The sequence below is a fragment of the Trachymyrmex cornetzi genome, unplaced genomic scaffold, assembly GCF_001594075.2.
Source record: "Trachymyrmex cornetzi isolate Tcor2-1 unplaced genomic scaffold, Tcor1.1 scaffold25, whole genome shotgun sequence".
Lineage (NCBI taxonomy): Eukaryota > Metazoa > Arthropoda > Insecta > Hymenoptera > Formicidae > Trachymyrmex > Trachymyrmex cornetzi.
The window spans coordinates 1,349,532-1,372,040 of NW_017297166.1; the positions used below are offsets into that span (position 1 = coordinate 1,349,532).

Sequence of the window (22,509 nt, forward strand, 5' to 3'; positions counted from 1 at the left end):
TAAATATAAGAATTCTTTCAAAAATGGCTTTAATAAACATTATATTTTCAGTAAACTTTCATATGACCTAATATTTTAAAGTGTAATTGTTTAATGTTCGATTTTTAGATGGTCTAATGATGGATAATCGGTGATCCATCCATGGCAACGTAATTTAATAATCGTAAAAAATAAAGTAATAATAAATTCTCATTTTTTATTCTCACAAGATGAATACATTTTTTTTCAAAAGTAATATCCTGAATATAAGAGGTTTTCGAAAGTATATACACTGTATAATTTTTTTTCGGCGTAAAAATATGATTGTTATGAATTAATTAGTTTAGGCGATCCATTGATGACGTACTTATCCTAAAAATCTTAAAATATTGAGTTTCATAACAGTTACAGGAATTTTTTAATTTATTTTAAAAAACCGAACGGACGAAATCATGGCCAGAATTTTTAACAAGAAAATAATCTTTCTTACTAGACTTATATAAAAGCAATTGCTGTACTATTACCCAGTTATTACATTATCGTGTTAATTCGCACGTCATCGGGCTCGACTGCACTCCACGACGATCTCCCAGACAGCGCGGAAGTTAATGATCGATTTAATGCAACGTTGACGCGAAAGCTGATACGCGCTAAGCTATGGTACTTATAGCTTAATCTGAGCTTTTCCCGACGACACGCTTGTCGATAGAAATCGTTTCGTCTCTAGGGTCGTTAATCTCAGTCGCACTTTGAGCGACAGCGTAGAACGATCAAACGCAAAAATAAAATTCACCATCGAATTCTCAGACGTTCAAATTGCTAATATCTTCAAGAAATTCAAAATATTATTTGCTAATTTTAGGATCAATATCGTGAGAAAGATGTAAAATAAGATCGTTCTTTAATACATAAATTATTCCAATATTTTGTCATTAAAAGTGCATTAATAACATTAGTATACCATATAGTTTTCGTATTTCTATATAATAATAATATATATATATAATTTTCATAATAGCCTTCAAAGCTTCTTTACAATAATTTTTTTTAATATCAATATAATAAATATTTCAAATATTTAAAACTCTTACGGCTTCGTGTTATGCAACATGTCATTTTATCCTATAAATAAACTTATGGATTAACGTGTTCCACAAAATCTTACGGTAAACATAAAGTTGTATAAACTAGGTGAAATACTAATGAGAAAACTTTGTTATCTCTCGCTCTCTCTGTCTCTCTCTGTCGCCCCTATATGATTTAAATCTTATTTTATGGTCACGTACATTCAATTTGCAACAACAAAGTTTCTTCGTATATTAACCGTATATTCGCCGTATGGTAACTGTTACCATTGTAAATAAAACGCACTGTGTTAAATGATTTAATTGTTATTCAGTTTGAACGACCGAAGATTTATTGTGGTTTGCGCTTCGTGCTAGTTGAAAGTTTCAATTGATCATGCGAAGTGATGTTGATACAGCTGACGCTTCGCGTCATGCAATGTTTTTTGAGCATGAATCGAAATATAAGAGGAAAAGTGTGTACGAAATTTTTAAATTTGCGTGTTACGAAATAATATATAATCGCGCGGAAGTGAAATGAAATAATTTAAATCCGTAAAATATTATATTAATAATAATAATATTTATGATAAATTAAGATCCGAAAATTTTTATTTAAGAAAACGTATATTTTTTATTTTTTCTTAAGCGAGAGCATCTTTTTGTCGATAGAGACATTACCGTGTTCAATTCAGTCCGTTCATCCACGACCGTCGCCATCGCTACGAATAGCGTTTTTAAATTCGAGAATAAAAAGTTCGGCGAGTGAACCCGGCTGCAATGACACGCGACAGCTGCTCATGCCACGCTCGTAGAAAAGCAATTTTAACGTATCGCAATCGAATGGGGAGGAAGTGTTTATAAAAGACCATATGAACGAATGAATGAATGAAAACATAGGAGGTATATGAAAAATGTGTCCGTTATAATTATAATAGCGGAAAAAAGTCCACAAAGCAATGCGACTATCGCCAACATATTTGTCCGCGGGAAGTACTCCGTTACGAACGACGGAAAGAAACTAAATGCAAGGATGTGGGAAACAACCAACGGAAAGCAACCCGTATACAAACAGGAAAAAAGGAGTGAGAGGTTACATTGCGCTTTACGCGAAGCGGAACCGCATTTAAAACGCTATTGCTGGAAATAAAGTCAGTGAGCAAGAATGTTTCTTGACAATTGAACACCAGAATCGATCGGTATTTTCTTTAAAGACGTATTATATTTTTCAAATAAATATTAGACATTTAAGTATATTCTTAGTATAGAATGATGAGATGCAAACCTAACTTGTGGAATTATAAATAATTATATATAAGGATTGTGCCAGTTTCTATTTTCTTTTCAGAATTTCCATGATTTCGGTCACGAGATGACAAGAAAAATCGAGGCGCGACAATGTCTCGCGAAAAGCACTCTCAGTTTCCAGTCATGGAAACTGAACCATGGAAACCAGAAAAAGCTCGAAAAGAAGGCGTACAGAACAATTCCATGAAAGAAGTCCATTGTTTGATCTCGACACGTTACACAGCCAGCTAAAATGTCAAAATGAACGAAATGGGTGTATTTACATGTAGTTATAACTCGTTATCGTGTAGGATATTATATTTCGGTATGCTTAACTTTATATTAACACAAATGAGAAGTTCGAAACATTGCGATGAGAAGATCTCGATACTTCCTACTCCGTGAGTGCACTCGATTCTTTTACGGAGTAAAAGTAAAATTTACTCAGAGATTGCGTTACACAGTGGCAACTTCGTGCTGCACTTTCGAAGGAAAAAAATTACATGCTCACTCGGAAAAGATTTTAAACCACGTACTATTTGGCAAAAAAGTGCACCCGACGTTTTCTTAAGTAAAACTTGCTGTCTTGATCAGTGTAAACCTTTTTAATTTTCTTATGATAACTTGCGCATCTTCGTTAGTTAAAGTTTGCGTTTATATAAAAAAAGATGTGATTAATTATCTTTACTTTTAAGATTTAATTTAATAAAGTTAATACCTGATTTTTTTTTTAAATTAACCTTTAAAGTAATTTTTTAGTCTTAAAAACGTTAGCTAAAACAGCAATGTTTATGTTTGATGAGATTCAATTAATAAACAATTATTACAACTTATTATTAGATCATTTTGCAATCATAATGAATACTTAATAAATCAATTAACAATTTTGAAAATATTATTTATATGTTATGATATTTAAGAATTCTAATTTAAAGATAATAAAGATCTAGGATTTAATCTAATACAAGAAGAGTACTTTCCCCTTTTATACGTCAAAATTTTCTTTATTAAATTATAAAATTAGTTTATTTTTCTCATATATTGATAATAACGTTTTCCATTTAATTATCCGTTCATTTGTATAAAAAAATCCCTTTTATTACCGTTAATAAAATTTATACTGCAGAAAACGTTTATGGAATAAAGATGACTCTCATTATCATCATAATTGCGTATTTAAAAAATACAATTTCTATCAAATAAATATTCGATTTATTAATTAAGGGTCAAATTAAATTTAGAAGAAGACAAGAAACAATTACGTGTAAATTATTCCAGAAAAAGAAATTAATTATTTTAGTTTTCTTTTCTTTTGTTTTTCTTATCGCTGTCGTTTTACTTTTTCTCAATTGAAATATAAGGAAAAGTGTTTTTGGTATTTCGATAATAATCTTCAACGACTGTGTATAGTCATCGGTGTAGATATTCAGAAAAAAGATTCTTCTAGCAATAATTCAGCCCTGCAACATATTTTTAATGAGGAATGCTATAGTCACTTTATCAACAAGTAAATAAATAACTTTTTTCCATTTTTATAAGATTTAATATATAGAAAGCTACGAGGTGCCAATATCAAGCATCCCTTTCTGAATTTAAAAGAATAAAGAAATTCGAGTAATTTAATGAAGAATCAAATAAGAGCTTCTATATATTATACTACACCGTAATATAATAGGTATCTATCTATTTACACTCTAATAATATCTATTTGTACTCCTTTTTCTCCTTTTTTATCGCTAATAGAATTTACCATTTTTCCTCAAGTCTTTCGCTAATAATATTTACCAGATTTTATGTGCTGATTACTAAATGGCAATGCATTTGCAAAGTAGCATTTCTTTTTTCATAGCTGATAATCCCGAGGGCGAGATACGGCAGGACGTGTAGCGTGCGCTAAGATAACAGGAAGTCTCGAATGAGAGAATCGGGAACAGCCACAGCCTGTGCAGCAACATCTTCACGGGAAGTACTCGGTTACGAGAGTCACGGAAGAGAGGCAAAGAGACGAGAAACGGGCGGCGATGGAAGAGAAAACGTTGCGGTGGTATACATCCGCGAATGGGAAAGGAGATCGGGGACTTTGAAGGAGAATAAAAAGGCCAGCTACGGAGGAAGGAGAATAGAACGGCATGGCGTCGACTGCCAATCGTCTATGCGAGATCAGAATCGTCTGGGATCTTGGCTGCCTTTGTGCCGCATCGTGACGATTTCATTGCAAATCCCGGCTTTCTGCCATTTTCGATCTTTACAGGGAATTCATTACTGAAAATATCGCTGCGTGCATACTCGATTCGCCTACAGTCGAATATCTATTCGTACCAAAATATAAGGTTTTTGTTATTTTTACTTTTTTCAACGCCACAACGTCACGTACATATGCTTCTGATAAATATCATAAAACAGATGCGAGTAATAAAAATCTACATATAGTTTTGTATCATGCTACATTTTTTTATTGCCTTGTATAATATCATAATTATAAACGACTATGGTATTGTTTCATATTACATGATATAAAAAAATAAATTTACAGAGTAAAAAGAACAGTTTTAAATTTAATGGTAACAAATTAAAGGCTTCTATTTTGCTTTTATCTGATCTTATTAGAAAATCAATTTCTAATTTATCACATTAACAAAATGAAAAAAAAATACAATTATCTTACATAATGGCTCTCTTTCTTATTTTGTTATAGAGTAGTGAAATTACTCTATTATAAGTTTAAAGTTTGTAGAAGAAACATTCGGCAGCGATCTAAAAATATCTACTTGAGTTATATAGGCAAATTATTAAAGATAACATAACACGCGATACATGTAACCAGATGATAGCATTGTTGCAGATGGCATGCAGCAATTCACATTCTATAAAAGTTTTTATTCCGCGCGTAATGCATGTACACACATTGTTCTTTCTACCCTTGTATACCAATTACATTTTATAATTCTCCTTGCGTTGGATATTCCGGTAGTCGGAGTTTTAATTACTGCTATGTCGTTTTTAAATGCGACACAGAATTCTTTTGCTGCTTTATACGTATAAGCCGTTCTAATGTGAACTGTATTCTACGTTTCTGTTGCGTAACGTACCCAAGCTTTTTATGACACGCGATACGAAACGACCGAAACGAACATCGTGGAAAATTTAATGCAAATAATTTTGACGCATACACGACAAGATCTCCAAGTATAAGTACTGTATATTATATGTAAACACATAGAAAATAAAAATTATAAATTAAAAAACATCCATGCATTAAATTGAATACATTAAATAAATTATGTAATATGTATTATATGTTATGAAAGAAAACAATATGCGTTTCTGAATATTTTATATTTTCGAAACAAGTTCTAAGAATACTATTTTTACGCTTATCATTTCATTAATATTTCATTTTCCACGGGTAATGTTGGATTTTAAAGGCACTGTTGATTTTTCATTTTAAATTCCGATAGATAAATATGTAAAAAATAAGTAAAATAAGTAAAATAAATAGAATAAGTAAAAATAAGTAAAATACAATCCAACTTCAATGATAGTAAAAACTCATTAAAGCTCTCACACAAGTATGTAAAAATTTTTCAGATTTTTATATAGCACAAAATAATATAAAAATTTGCATTAATTCGAAGATCCAGGTTGCGAGCGAATAGTGAATATTTCACATTGCTATGGAAAGTTAATACAATAAAAAAATACAAAATATTATTTTTAAATGTTTTAAAACATTTTTATAAGTAAATGAAAATATTTTAAAATAAATTTAAAAATTATACTTTTATATATATTGTAGAATTTAACTAATTCTAAATGCGTGTAAATAATAGATTCGCTTCAAGTAAAATAACTGCAATTCCTTTATTCTTTTATCTCATTAGCTGTTAAGCAATTATAATAATACTACTATCCCCTCCCCTTCTTTCTCTCAATTGCATAATGTCGCATATTAGAACGTACCACAGAGTAATTTACATATATAACTTAATTCGGTTTGTGTTCTTGCACAATGCTTTATGCATAAAAATATTTTTCAATGCATAAAAATATTTTTCAATGCAAGTAATTTTGTGGTAGGGCACGCATAATTGCTGCTCATTTAATCTATTAATAACAATAAAATTAGTTATATATAATTTGGCTAATAATATTACTCTTAACAACACTCTAGCAAATAGAACAGTATTTTCCGGATAATGAAGTAAATTATACACAACAATCATGTAACTTTACGCAAATTATATACACGGAGATCATATACAAGGTGTCCCGTAAGTTTTTGCTAATAATAATTTTATCTCCAGCTCCTTTATATGCTTCACTTTAAAAGTCTAAAAAGTAAACAAAAATTTTTTTCAAAAATCTAAAAAAATAAAATAACAAAAAATTGAATTCTCAAAAATTGGGAGCAGATTTGGATTCAGCAACTTCGAAAATCATCGTATATTCCATTCTGTAACAAACGTACGAGTACTTCGTTAAATACTGGAATTCACACCTCTATACGTTCGTAAGGGTGTTTTTTACTCTTAAAACGGCTTTTAGGTAGATATAAAAAAATACGTATCAAATATTTTTCAATGTACTACATGTATGCACAGTTTCAGGGAAATCGGCGCATGGCACTTGGGTAGTGTTACTTGTCAGTTTAGTCCGCTCTATCTACGCAAAAACACTTGGCAAAAATTTACTGGGGACACTCTGTATATTAATTCAATATAATTACATATATATGTAGATATTCTTTTTTACTTCTATCTCATGTGCCGCTTGACGTATTCCGACATCGCAACTGATCAGGACGTGCTTAGTCGAACATTACGCCCGCGCAAGCCAATGTTCGATCGTGTCTACTTAATATTTTATTGCGCCGCTCGACGCTAGAAATCGTGAACGGAAAGACCGTAATTTCGAGATCACGACGTCGTAAATTGCAGAACGGCGATCTACTTTTCGGCGGAGAGCGATACAGAATTTCGGGACGTTAAAGACCATTCTCACGGCAACTTAGCTCGAGTCGATACCGGATAAATATTCAATGCAGCGGGACGTCTTCGATAAATCTTACACCCACGTTTTCATATGAACGAGCAATGAAGAAAGCGTTGCACAATCGCCTTGCCAACTTTTCAAAATAGAATTCTAATACAACGGCAACCCAGTTATATTTCATAATCTTATTGCATTTTACAATCTTTATTGTAGTATAATATTTGAGAGTAAGAGGTAAATCGAAAAATAAATATCAAGTAGTAACTAAATAAAAATCCGCTAAAGTATAATAAATAGTAGAAGCATATAATAAATTAACTTCTTTCGTAGTAAGCTGACGTCAAAATGACGTAAAATGACGTAGCTTGTTATCAGGAGTACATCAAGAGAGAGAAAGGTTCCTTCAATTCAAAGAAATATCTCTGCTATACAGTTAAAGAAAAAAATTTCTTTGATTTGAACATCATCTCTTTGATTTAAGAACCATTTTTTGAAATCAAATATATTTTTTTATTTGATTTCAAAGAAATCAAAGAAATTTTTTCTTTAACCATATAACAAAGAAATATTCCTTATTCCCATTCTGAGTGTAAGAAAATGTTTTAAAGTAATCGCGGCCATTATGATTTCTTATCAAAGAAGTACAAAAATGAAATAATACGGGAATAATAATGATTATAATCACAATACACGCGCGTACGCGCAAGCGTAGAAACTACGTAGATTGTAGATCGAAATTTCGAAACGTACTATTTCGAAAGACTATCAATTAAGCAAATGTAAATTTCGAGAATAGTGCAATGCATAAATAATCGCGCAATATTCTGCGACAAAATTCTAGTGCAATAAGTACGACATGGCTGGTAACACTACCGTGCGCTTTTACTTAGAGATTCCTCGAATTACACCGCATCATAAATTCTCGAGCTCGTCGGACTCTCGCATTCATCGGAAATTCTTACTGTGTAAAACGCAGCGGCCATGGTCGCAAACGGATGTATGTAAATGGCACCTTAATAAAGTCAAAAACGGCAAGAGCGAAACGCTAAATGCATATACGACACGGTGGACTGCAACGAAACGCACACACATCGCGCATCCTCTTTGATATTTCCAGTTGATGTTGCCGCACAGAAAACCGTTTTCTAGTAATTGCATTCATGCTAAATTGTAATTAATTGCGCCAACCGCAATCGATAACGTGAGAATATATAATATTATAATAAATTGTATCACAGTAACAATTAAAGCTGAATAAACGTTAATATTAATAACAAATGCAATAGACGGCAAAAAATATGCAGTAACAGAATCGGATTTAATTTAAAAACTTTTATCCACTAACTCTCTCTTTTCCGCTCGCTTTAACGTATTTTACTGTCTTCATCGTCAGAAGATTACTTTTATGGAAAACAGGTTTTTGACTTTAATTTGATTCGTCCTTCAATTTCATTTACCCATTCTATTTCCATAACAATAATAATAATAATGATAATAATAAGAATTCCTTACTTTAGAGTCTCTTTGGAAGTTTTTATCAAAACATATAGATATTTTTCAAGAAATTGTTAAATATTATATTTGCATACGCGAGAAATGTTTGTTACGCAAAATTCAAACATAATATAAAAAATAATATAGGAAAGTTTTATGGTAAATGTTTGTACATGTGATCGTTGGAAGAGAGAGGCTCGAAAGTTTGACGACTTCACAATGGACGCATTGTGTCTTTGCAACATTAGTAGCCAAAAATATTGGGAGTGTCACGTATCACAAAGCTCTCGCTGCGCGCGGGTATTGAAACCTCGGGAAGGTTTCACCAACTTTTGAAGCCGATTTTTCGACCGTAATGTCAAGTGTGTCATCGATATCTCTCGTGAACGCGAAGCTTCTCTCCCTCTTTCTCTCTCTATCTATCTCGGTTATGTCACACAAGATTGATTTTTCATTGCAAAATGTAACAAAGCCGCATCTCAGTACACCATCAAAATTCGACGCGATGCTTTTCAAATTATTATCGTTATCTGTAAGCTTATCATTAAATATTCATTTCTAGTCATTAAATTATTATCGTTATTTATAAGCTTGTCGTTAAATTCGTTTCTAAAATCGAAGACCGGAAAATTAAAATAGTTTCCTATTCAATAGATAGATATCCTCAGAAGCCAACAGTGTGGATGAGAGGAAAAGAGGAAATAGAGCAAACGGCACGTAGTTTTTTTTTAAATAGAATATCCGCGAATCGATGGAAAGTGGATACACATCGTTATTGCTTGTGAAATATGAAGACTCTTTTCGTTAACAGATATGTTGAAATTCTAATAGTTTTCCAACTGTTGAGAATGTTAAGCCACCTATAGATATACAGTTGTATATAACAGATATTTATTTTGACGACTAATTAGTAAGATATGTTGTAGTTCAAATAAATTAATAAATCGTAATAAATTAATAAAATTTTTATCCTTCTATTATAGGTTTAGCTTCTGTTGCTAAATTAGTGAAACAGCTGTATTTGCACACACAGGAAACGGTAATTATTAACTGATTACACGTGTATACAGCTGCATTATAGTAAACACTAAACAGTACATCTACTAATACCAGCGGTTAATAATTCGTATTTACGTCAGATATATAACAGCAGCTGTGATTTTATCATAAATGTATAATTTCTCTTTCATTTTTCCAAGCGAATCAGAAAACAGAATCGTATAATCGAGCTGCAGAGATAACTGAACCATTGCAACTCCGGAACAATAGTATAGAATTGAAGCTACAAATACTAACTAATTGGCTTACAATCATTACGCGTACAGATACCATGGCACGACGAATAAAGCATTTTCGCACGGGAACGTAATTCACGAATTAAAGATTAAAGGATGCGAACGCACACGCGACAGGCTCATTTCGTTTTGTTCGTTTTAGCTCTCACACGAGACCCCATCCACGGCACTATTCACGATGTTTTGCGCGGTATATTATTGGCGCGTCATTTGCAGGAACACGACGATATCGCCGGATTTCATTTCCGGAGGTCCGGAGCGAAATACGATCAAGCGGTAGCGAGGGGGCACACGTTCGTACATCGTTGGTATAATGCTAGGAACGCGACGACGAGCTTCGTGTGAATAGGCGCGGTTTAATCGCGGATCGAATTCGCGACGAATCAGTAGAGCCGTATCATCGCGACCTGGCACATGTTGCGCGCGTATTATATCGTGACGTTAACACGATCATAAATAGCTTACGAAACCGCGTCCGAAATTGCGTTGCTAATAAACGCTAATGCCGAACTGAGAACGCGATTATGATGAGCTCTTCGAACAATTGCAAACAATTTCCGCACGATGATATTACCGCAATGCAGTTCCTTGTCCTCGGTTTGTTATACAGTTATACTATATAGTTTCATGTCCCGATGGTTTAATAGCTATAAGAAAAAAATATATTCGAATGATATAATTCTTTCGAGCTTTCCTATCACCCATATATATCTCTTTCGAAAACCCAATTCGTATCGCAATATTGATGGCCACACAATATATCGTCGAATGAAATCCGCCTAACGGCAAGATTTCACGCTATCTGCGAAATGTTAGAGCCGATTGTGTTCTCCGGTAAGAGCATGATGCGACATTTCCAATGAGATTTCATCGTTATCGAAAAACGATGCAATGTTTTTAGGAAAATACGCCGCATACGCGAATATATATTCGAAAATTCTAAATGCACGATATTGACGTGATTTCATGTCGCTCGCGAGATTTCGATGTTACGTTTTATTCGGATTTTACGCGCGATCTCATTACCGGAGGCATCTTCATTCCCGACCGTTTCCAAAGGATGTTTATGGAATATCGAGATAACACCGCTGCTGCATCCGGTAGAACGGCATGTTATGTTGCCGCGGGAAAGGTTTTACATAAATATATCCGGATATTCCTATTGAGCAACGAATATTTGCATATAATATGAAATTTATTCTATTTCCCTTTCGTTTTCGATTATCTATTATCGCTTTAAATCTGTTTATAATAAAAAATTGTAAAGAATTATTTAAGACTGCATATATGATATACATAACACGTTAATTTTTTCTGTAACATGTCGATTGAACACAAGATAAGATTTATTTTATAAAATAATTTCTGATTAATTTTTGGAAATACAACAAATAAAATATTATTATCTATTTAAGATAAATAAATTTCAAAATTTTAATTATCAAAATTTATTTACCAAAATATTTTGTGTTGACTATTAAGTTCTATTAGGTGGTAAATTTAATTTGTAATCATAATTTTAACTTTCATGTTAAAATAAGATTGATTTTATATTGATTAAGAAATTGAAAGCGAAAAGAAGAAAATGTTTTAGAACATTATTCATATGATCTCTATTGATTTTGTAAATTTTCGGAGCACAATATTAAATTAGATTTTAAAGTCGATTATGAAAATATCAAGCAATGCCGTTGGTGAGGAAAATAATTGAATTTCGATAGGAACATTTGAAATAATTCATACATTCTTGACATATCTATCTTCAATTTGCAAGTTGGGAATCGAATCGGATTAGAAATATTCCATCTTCGAGAAACTCTCAAGAAATCTAAGGAGAAAAAAAAATATCACATGACGTTTTCATAGCTATCGCGAATAGCTTTGTTGATCTAATAAGAAACCCACATCGCAATATTATTTTCTATAATAAGCATGTCATATCTTTGTATGAGAATGAAAGCCCCTTGAGCTTAGGTTTTACGGTAACCATAAGTACGAAGGTCTCGTTGTACTGATGGGAAAGTTACATAAGCCCCGTTGATCCCTTTTAAGCCCTAGCACGTGTTCAAGGAGGCATTCTTCCGACATTGATTTGCAGGTATTTAAGATAGTTCGCGTATGGAAGATCCCGTTGTATACGTAATATCTTGAACGTCGTAAACGTAGTTGAGTGAATGATATAAGAAATTTACGTAAATAAAATTAATTATTAATATATAATAATCCAAATGCACGTCTTTTTATGTGCATAATGTATATTTTACTTAATTTATACAATTTATCAATATACGCGATTATAAATATTAAATTTTAGTTATTGAAAAAATGAAAAATGAAATATTAAATTTATTTATATTAATTTTGTACTATAATTATAATATACTATATTAATATTTTACAAAATTTGGAAAGTAATGCAATATACAATTCAAGAATACTTACTAAATCTAATCATAAACAGCGTTATTACTTAATGTTAGAAAATGTATTTTAAAACATGAGAATTAGTGAATGTCGGCGAAACGAAGAAATTGCATGATTTCAGCAAAGATTTTATAAACGTTACCTATTTTAAGCAAATTTAGAGGAATTTACTTCTAAATTAAATGCTAAATGCTAAAATCGAAGTAAAATTTATTTTGGTTTGTATAAAAAATAAATTTACCACACTGAATCAAATATACTTACAGCAGTGTATACGTTTCTTTATGAAATAGCTCGCAATTCCTGTCGCAAGAGAATTCAGAATTCAGAAATGTTTACAGCACAAGTTTACGCGTAGAACACGTTGAATATTAAAAATTATGCATAATCTTTTTGAATGACTGCCTTTAAATAACCCGCATGCTTTTATCGCGGGCGCGTTAAGAAAGTCTATTAAACGATTTGAAATTTCTTTGTGCGTGTGTCCTTCGTTAATGGACCGGGTAAAAGGTTCGTGGAGTGGCGTGTGTAGGTGACATGCTGGTTCAAAGGTATTCATCGCGCAAAGAGTGAGAACGGAAATTGCTTTTGTTCCTTAATACAGTATATAATACAGTTTGAGATCGCACTGATTTTTTCGCGCAAAAATAACAAATCAGCCCATTAAATTGTACTTTCTTACTTTGGTAACGTATCTCCTTTACGGTAACATCAAGCAAAAATGTGAAGTAAAGCTCATTAAAGTCTCCAAGGGACACTCGTTTGAAAAGAATGTGCAATCGTAATTAAGAGCTCTGCGGTAACGACAAAGGTTCAATAAAGTCGAATTGTGGAGTCTAAGAAGAAAACTAAGACGACTGCAAACGAGAGCTATTTAACCAGCCATTCGTGCGAACGAAGAATCTCACATTTCGTCGGCTGCAAACGAAAAGAAAAGCAAGAAGAAAGATCTTTTTCGCGTAAAAAAAAATAAGTCTTTAAATGTGAATAACTTCAAAAAGTAATTTACAGGACTTACAATCACGACGATAAAAACATAGTCTCTAGTCAAGCGCGGTGCGATATATTTTCAACAACGCACGATTAAAGTTTTTTCATTTAATCAGCATAAGTAATATTAGATATAAAAGCTTGTCGAACGTCGTATGCTTATCTACGACTACCGTTTCTTTTCCATCAGTTTTCGCGTTCTCTTTCCTTCCCTGAAGACTAATATTTTACCATACTGGATCTCCTTGCATTTGGCGGTTTTCCAATTATCGGTTGGATCATTCCGATCATACATTTGCATCCCCAGTTCTATCCTTCAAAACTTGTTTCAATGCTAATACGCCGCTTCGCTCACTTCTCAGCCTATATACGTGAGTCGGATATATGGAGAATGCCTTATTTTAATAGTCTTAGATATTTGTGCGAATAACGAGGAAATGAGAGATTGATCGGAATAAATGTCAGGAGATTAAAATAGAATTTAATGTTTTTATGTGAACAAAACAAATTTTTTCTAAATAGAAAAATAATTCAACTCAACATCTTAACGTTAACAAAGAAAACACTTCTAAAGTTCTAATTTAATAAAATTACCATATTTGTTTACACATAAAATGAGGGGATGGGCGGAATAAAGGCACAATTCTACTTAGGCCCTTTGTCCGACAATTAGCTTTTTCATGTAATATTTATCGTAATAGAGAAGTATTATAACATGTAACTTCTTAAAGACATTATATAAATTCATTTGATATTGTACCAATGTATAATAAAAAAATAACAAGTTATTTTAATTTTTATTAATATCAAGGTTTTGTAATTAGACCTTTATTCCGCCAATCCTCTCAATTATCATATTCGTTTACAAATATAAAGACCTTATTTTCTTCAAATCGCAAATTTTAATCTAATTCCGAAATATTGTGTAAAAATAATTTCACAATTTTCTATCTTTCCATTTCAAAAAATGTAGAGAGTATGTTTATAAAAATGATCGCAATTGCTAGAATTTAACTATAATTTAATAGTTCCTATAAAGAGTGAAATTTTGGAGCTGTTAAATTATAGTTAAATCATAGCATTTATAATCGTTTTTATGGTGATACTTTTTTAATTTTTTGGAATCTCAATCTAAAAAGTAAAAATTCTGTTGTTCTTGAAAAAGGGTGATAGAATTTTCAATCTTTTTAAGAATGAGATTTCATTTCTTAAAACGAGGTGCCACTCCAAAGAATTTGAAGAGTAATAACTATAATTTATAGTCATTTTTGGTGCCTATACATATATATTTGTTGATAGAACTAAATATATAATTATTATTACTAACATTATAGCAGTAATAACAATAATTATAAAATGTAATTATAGTCACAAATATCAAAAACTTTTTTCTGTCGGTGTATTACCAAAAATCACTACCTAATACATTATATAGATAGTGAGAAATTAAGTACAGATTCAAGAATTTATATACAGATTCTAAGGTGCCCTTATTGATGATTTTTTTCTATCGATAATTATTATACTTTCTCATCAAATTTATCAGCTGTTTTGCCATACGAGAAAGTTTATCGACCAATAAGCGTCTATCATATTGATTTCATAAGCGAAACTTCGACCGATGTTTCCTTATTCTACCGTAAAATCAACTTTTCCAACTTTCACCTGTTGGCGTCGGAATTTTCCGCACCCGTTTCGAACTAATCCTGCTGCCACGTCGCCTCTTGATTCCGTGCGCCGTCATTTGCATCCAAATGCGAAGAAATTCCTCGCGAGATTACGCGCGACGACGCGGTTTATTAATATTGAAATTATTAAGCGGCCCTTAGTGCTTATATTATTTTTCTCGTCGTTCTCGATTTTACATTTATCGCGCGAACCGATATTCTTGACCATTCTCGAGAATGACTTAGGCGAAATAAAAAATTAAATAACAATAATAATTCTCTCGATTATTAGGTTTTTCAACATCAAGCTAGAAGATCGATAGAAAAATAAATTTCAAAGTGTAATTATACACAGAATTTTTAGGTATATTTAAGGATAAGTAGGCAACAATTATATTTTTAAAGATTTTTGAAAAAATAAAAATAAAGTGCATAATATAATTTTTTTGTTAAATTAAAAATTAAAAAAACTAAATGATTTACATGACTATGTCTACTATATATTTTAACTGTGACATACAGATATGGAATAATAATTTTGTATAATTTTTGTATAATTTTTAATTGAATTAATTTAATCAAATATTGATATTCTTTTTTTCCGATGTGGAAAGAACTAGACTTCAAACAAGCAAAATTAATTACGTTAACTAAAAGTAACAGCGAACATTAACAGCGAATCTATTAATCTACATTATTAATCGTTACGTCATTTTCTCGTCATTAAAAAGGCCATTTTCTAAAATGGTAATACAGCGAGGACAGCGTTTTACTCTAAAACTTGCAGACGTTGCATTGCAAAATTTATTTCGAGTCATATCCCCGTATCGTAAGAAAAACGCACGTACGGCACGTACATTATATGCAAAGTGACGAATGGAGAATCACAATATCAATTTCGTCCGGAAATCGCTGTGAAAATTTCACGGAGCTCGGCATGGACGTGCCACGCAATAAAGGAAATTACGTGCTGCGCTTCTCGTACGGAAAACCGGTTGTCGCAAGTTTCGCGATCCTTTCTGATATTCCGCAACAAAATTTATTATGGCTGTACGCCGCTCGCACAGGCGTTTTCCCGTGCCGCAAGCGAAATTCGAAACACTTCGCCATCATCTCCATCTCTCTCTCTCACGAAAAAATATTCGCGAAGCAAGTTTCGCTTTTCGTTGCTGCGTAAGCACGGGAAATCCATATTTATGTGGTATCAAAAATCCGATATTACGCTGCGTCGCAGAAATGTTTCACGATCATGTTCAATTCAGTTTTTTTAAGTATTATATTCTAGTCTATTTATGATTTTTTATCTGAGATCTTTTTGACTGTATTATTTTTGCTATTAAAATTTTAACAGTTGTAAAACAGCAATTGATGCAAAAATGGTTAATAATTTTTTTCATTAAATACAATAAATAACTTGTTTGATCAAATGCAATATGTCACTTTTCGAAATTTAAAGGAAAACAAAAATGAAATTCGTATAAATATGTAAAATAAGTTTCCTTGTTTCTGTTTTCATGAAAATCCGAATATCATATTTTTATAAAAAATATTTGTTTTATAAAAATATATCTAGACATTCCTCTTAAGTTTTAAAAAACATTAGGGACAATATTGGTTGCATTACTGGTACGTATTGGAATGTTTCCTTTTGTTTATCGGTATTTCTTTTTTTGTGCTCTTTATTATCTCAAATTTTTATTCTGTACTGTTTAAGGTTCAAATCATAGACGCCAATCAAATTCTCGAGAGGACTTGAAATATAGAAAAAGAAAGAGAGAGAGAGGAAAATAGAGATAAAACTGCGAAAGCGGAACGCATGACGTAAACAAGTGAGTAAAATAAGCTTTTCTCCGAATGATGAAGAGGGTCGCAGTAACAGTCAAAGGTATACTTTTCCCCATTTGCGGTTACTTTCTGCATCGCTGGTCAAAGCTCGCGAGTGAAACACAGCTGGTCGCTGGAGACGCAACCTCACCTAGCCTCGTTCTTCTTATGCCCTGTCACCATTACACGATAGCGATGCCTAGTCCAGTGATCAAAGTTCTTCCTTGTGTTTTAAGCATTCTAAGAAAATACGATCTTCGTAACTCACTCTGACAACGATAACTTGGCGCATCGCTTATACATCCCGGATGGCTTGCGAGAGCACGCGAGCGAATGGGGAACGCAGGCGATAATTCAGACGAAGTTGTAAAAAATTTATGAGCACGTACCTTACCGCTCGTTAAAAGTTATTCGGCCCGGACGAATTCACGGACGGCAGCTTTTAATTAAACGATAGGATCGCTCCTGAAGCTGACACCGACGTGCGTATAAAGTATATTCTGCAAACGCTTCGTAAATGGTTTAATTTGGAACGTGGCGAAATGTACATAGCTGTCAGAATTGCCGATGGCAATCAGAATGTAAAAGTTACGAAATATCGACGCGCATGACAAAATTAATTTAATCAGAAATAAGCTATTAATAGTTTTTAATTAGACTTTATCAAATAGATTTGTCAATGTATAAATATTAATTTTTTTAATTGTAAATTATATAATCTCATAAATTGCATTTTTCGCTAATATTAATTTTGTAAATTATTACAGAGTGTTTGTTACAATTTAGAGAATTATAAGTTTTATGGACAACAAGGAAAAATAATCAGTAAATTATTATTGTTTATTACGTACATTATTATAAATATTTTATGAAATTAATATTCAGATTATATATTGTCTATAAAAGACATTGAGTATCTTGATCGGCGCATTTATTCATCCAATTTCATGTCAGTTATAAAAATGGAAATTTAACTCAATAAAAGTTTATAAGACTGTGTCTTTATGGCTGAAATCAGCGGGTTACTGAAAAATTTCCATTGGCTGTGTTTAATAGCAAACACCCAATGGCAAGCTCGTAAAACAGCACGTAAGCAATAGCAATTTCAGCATTCTCGTCCTCCGCCGCCTATAAAAATCCGATCTTAAACGGTGCTTTTCTTTCGCGCGTTGCTGAAGAAAGGTGTCGCAAATTTACTTCGACTACGATTTTCTATAAAAGCGTGATTAAATATCAACGATCGCAATTATTTGAAAAAATCACACCATTATCGTCTTATTGCGAAATTGAGCTAAAAATTTGCGATCCAATACAAAACGTGCTCGGCAATTTACTGATGGGTTTATAGCAAGTTTCATATTATACGTTTCAATGTTTCGATATTGCTCGGATTATGTGTATCTACCTCAAATATAGTTCGCAAAGTTATATAGAAGAGAGAGAGAGAGAGAGAGGGGGGGGGGGAATGAGAAAAAATTTAGAAGACAGAATAGATTAAAAAAGAAAGATATAAGTAGCTTGTAAATCTATTGAAAAATTAATATTAATTCACTATTGTAATAGAATAATTATGATAAATGCATAGAAAAGTTTACACAATGCTATTCTCATTTAACTTTTGAATCAATAAAGGAACAAAAATATAAAAAGTATCTAATACACGAAAGAAGAGAACTTTTAATTAAATTAATTACATATCTCTACTACAAATATAGGTACCTCGTTTAGAATCGTGGCAACATTACACGCTTCAAAAGTACATTCTAATTATCGAAGATATTTCCAAATGGCTAAATACACGAATGTTATATTTAAATCATTAAAATATATCAACCAAATATGAAGTAAACTTATTTATGTGCACTGAGAAATTTATATAATTAGTATACATTATTATTATTAATGCAACGCATAATAATTCGTAGCATTGCAATTTAAATCATAACAGGATTTATCTAATCTGATATAATTAAAAAATAAAGGCATGATACACTTCATACATTGTAAGTTTTATAATTCATTCATTATTGTAAATCAAAACGAACATTTATAAAAGTCGAAACAGTTATAATACACTCTAAAGAACTTTTCAACTTAACAAAATTAATTTTGCAATATAATTTATTACCTGACGTAGTTCGAGTGTCTTGTTACTTTCAAGCTATAACTTTGTCACGTATGTCCTTAAAACTTTGGTAAGCACAGTTGGTGAGTATAATATAATAAACCGCTAATTTACATAGCTATATTAGACAGATAAAATTTATTTGGATATAATATGCTTGTGTCGATGACAAGGTAAAAATATTTATCTCGACGTATACAACTTCCCTTCATATATCTTCTCCAAGTAAACTTATCGAAAATGGCGTTCCATTTATCTAGCAACATTCGTGTTTAATTAAGTGCCTCGAGAAGAAAAATTTCATACGAGCTTCTCCGCTTCATTCTCGTAATAACACCTTCGAGGTTGTATATCGAGTCCCGACCAGACCATTACTCTTCTATCGTCGCTTACGGATCGACTTTAGCAGCTTAGGAAGATAATATTTCTCATCGCTCGTATGAAGTAACTTCACTGTTTATCCATTAAGCGCGAATCTGATCACCTCCTAACCCGCACACTATCCCGACCAAGATGCTATATCATGTCGAGAAAAAAGGTCGGTATTTTATTACACATAGTTCAATGCTGATATCGCGGTTATACACTAAACTAGTAATTTTACTCACAAGAAATGTCGATTAATAATGTACTCTCATTAGAGTTAAAAACTAAACTTCAGGAGTTGTTATTAAAACAAATACCGATGGCTTAATTTATAGACATTTTTTTTACTAAATTATAATTTATATTTTAAATTATTAACTATTTATTTTTTTGTATTTTTTAAATATTTTTTACTATTATTGAAATAAATACTTTGATGTAATATATAATAAAAGAAAAAAATTCTCTAATACGAATTTTTTCGAAGTATTTCCTTTATTTTATCAATAAGATCTATTTTGATTATATACTATTAAAATGCTAGATTTTAAACAATTAATTTAAGTACATAGTAAAGATTAAATACAGGGTGCCCCGTAAGTTTTTGTCAAGCGCCTTTGTGTAGGTAGAGCGAACGGAGTCGAAAAGTCCTCTACCATTTTGCAATTTTCGCAATGACGGGGCTCAGTCGGGCATGCCCAGACGGGGCCTAGACGAGGCCCAGACGGGCGTGTCCAAACGGGGCCCAGACGGGCGTGCCCAGACGGGGCCCAGTCGGGCGTGTCTAGACAGGTCCTAGTTAAAAGTGTCTAGACAGTGCCTAGTGAAACGTGTCTAGACAGGGCCTAGTTAAACGTGTCCAGACAGGGCCTAATCAGATTTACAAATCGGGCTCTGACTTGCACGGTACATCTCTGTGCCTAATCGGATTTGCCTGAATGGGGCCTGGACAGAAATGGGGGAAAAACTGTCTAGAGCCTGCACAGGCCCCCTTTTGAAGTTCTATCCGGGTTACCATGTATCAAAATGTTTTTAAAATCATAATGAGTAAAGATTTGCTATCGTTAGTTAAATACATATTATTTTAATATTAAGTAGATAATTGTGGAATAAAATTTTCTACAATATATTTTTGAGAATTAGTAAAGCAATATAACCTTTTTATGGATACAGACTCAGCATTTTGTATCTATTGCTTCCCTCGGTTTCTATCCGTGATTCAATTATAAATACCTCGTGATAGGAAAGCGAATTACTGCCCTTTTCGGGCGCACTGACTATGAACTTCCAGCGTACGCGAATGTCGCGGGTGAGCCATTACGCTCTTTCGGTAACTTTAGATCTACTTTAGAAGCTTAACGGGATAAAGCCCCTCTGGGGTGTAGAAAACATCTATTTATTAAAAAGTAGAGTTCCTCGAGAAAAAGACGAGTTTTAACCTGCAATGCTAGCTGTACTTTTTTGAATTATTACTGTTGGTAAACGCACGTAACAAGTAATGAAATAAATAGAGTTCGGTGATTGGAATTACTTAAAATTATAAAAAAATTTTATGAAAGTTTCGAGGAGATTTAACGATAACAGGACGTCAAATAAGCTACTTTGTATATTATGCTTTAACTCTTTTAATGCGTCTGCGAATAAAAATTCATTCAATAAGATGCATCCTATAATTCCTATAAAGAATTTATGACCTCTTATAAAACTGATTAAAATTTTTCAATTGAGATAAATGTTCCACTGGTCGAACATGTATACATACCTATATCTGTGTCCGGACATTTACACAAAATGTATTATTAGATTTTAAATGTCAAATGCTTTTTTTATTACAATATTATAATTTAATTGTATTTAAAGTTACAATTAAATTATGATATATCATATTTAAAAAGCATTTGAAATTAATAATAATAATATAAACAAATAAAGTTTTGTGTAAATATTCGGTCATTGGGACGTTTATTTTATAATATGATGTGTATTTAATATATGATGTGAATAAATTTCTATTATATAAATTGCATATTTACATCATATGTAATTATTTATACATAGAAGCGTAAATATATATCACTAGGATGTTTAGAACTCGAAGAGTTAAAGAGCTTGTTGATGCACCGTTCGCTCTATATATCAGCATCCTCTTCTATACTCCTACATAAGCTCTAAGAGAGATCTTTGACGATCCGCGGGGAATTGGAATTTCAGTCATCGGCTAGGTGCATCATGAAGGTACTTCAGTAAGCCGATACCGGTTTCGCTCGCGGCTCTTCGCCCCCATTTGCGTATTTGTATCGATGGGTTTTGGTTCACCGTATTGACTACGTAATGTCGTATAGATTACCGGATCTTCAGACGTTACCCTACAGCGACTCCCTTTGTGCCCAGTTGTATACGCCGAATTATAGAGACGCGTTGCGCCCCATTGGATAAACATGGCTCTTACGTACCGTGTAATGTATACCAAATGACCGTGTGCCAAAGAGTAGGTTTCCAAACAGATACAAAGTGCATTTCGAAACGCAAAAATTGTATTTTACAATGCTTTTTGTTATATTTTTAATAAAAAAAAATTTCACAATTGAGAATTAAGTTTATGGTTAAGAGAAATAAAATTATAAGAGAATTCAAATCTGGAATTAACAAAATAGAAAAACCGTAAATAATTAAAAAGGTTAATTAATTATATATATAAAAGGTTAATTAATTATATATATCTATATAATTAATTAACTTTTTTTTAGTTATTTACAGTTTTTCTATTTTGTTAATTCCAGATTTGAATTCTCTTATAATTTTATTTCTCTTAACCATAAACTTAATTCTCAATTGTGAAATTTTTTTTTATTAAAAATATAACAAAAAGCATTGTAAAATACAATTTTTGCGTTTCGAAATGCACTTTGTATCTGTTTGGAAACCTACTCTTTGGCACACGGTCATTTGGTATACATTACACGGTACGTAAGAGCCATGTTTATCCAATGGGGCGCAACGCG

The 22,509-nt window shown here is 32.1% G+C and overlaps 1 protein-coding gene across 1 annotated transcript in view; it reads right to left on the reverse strand.

Moving 5' to 3' along the window:
* Positions 1-22,509, reverse strand: part of dpr1 (defective proboscis extension response 1) — a 397,942-nt gene that overhangs the window by 127,182 nt on the left and 248,251 nt on the right. The gene's annotated exons all lie outside the window — the stretch shown is intronic.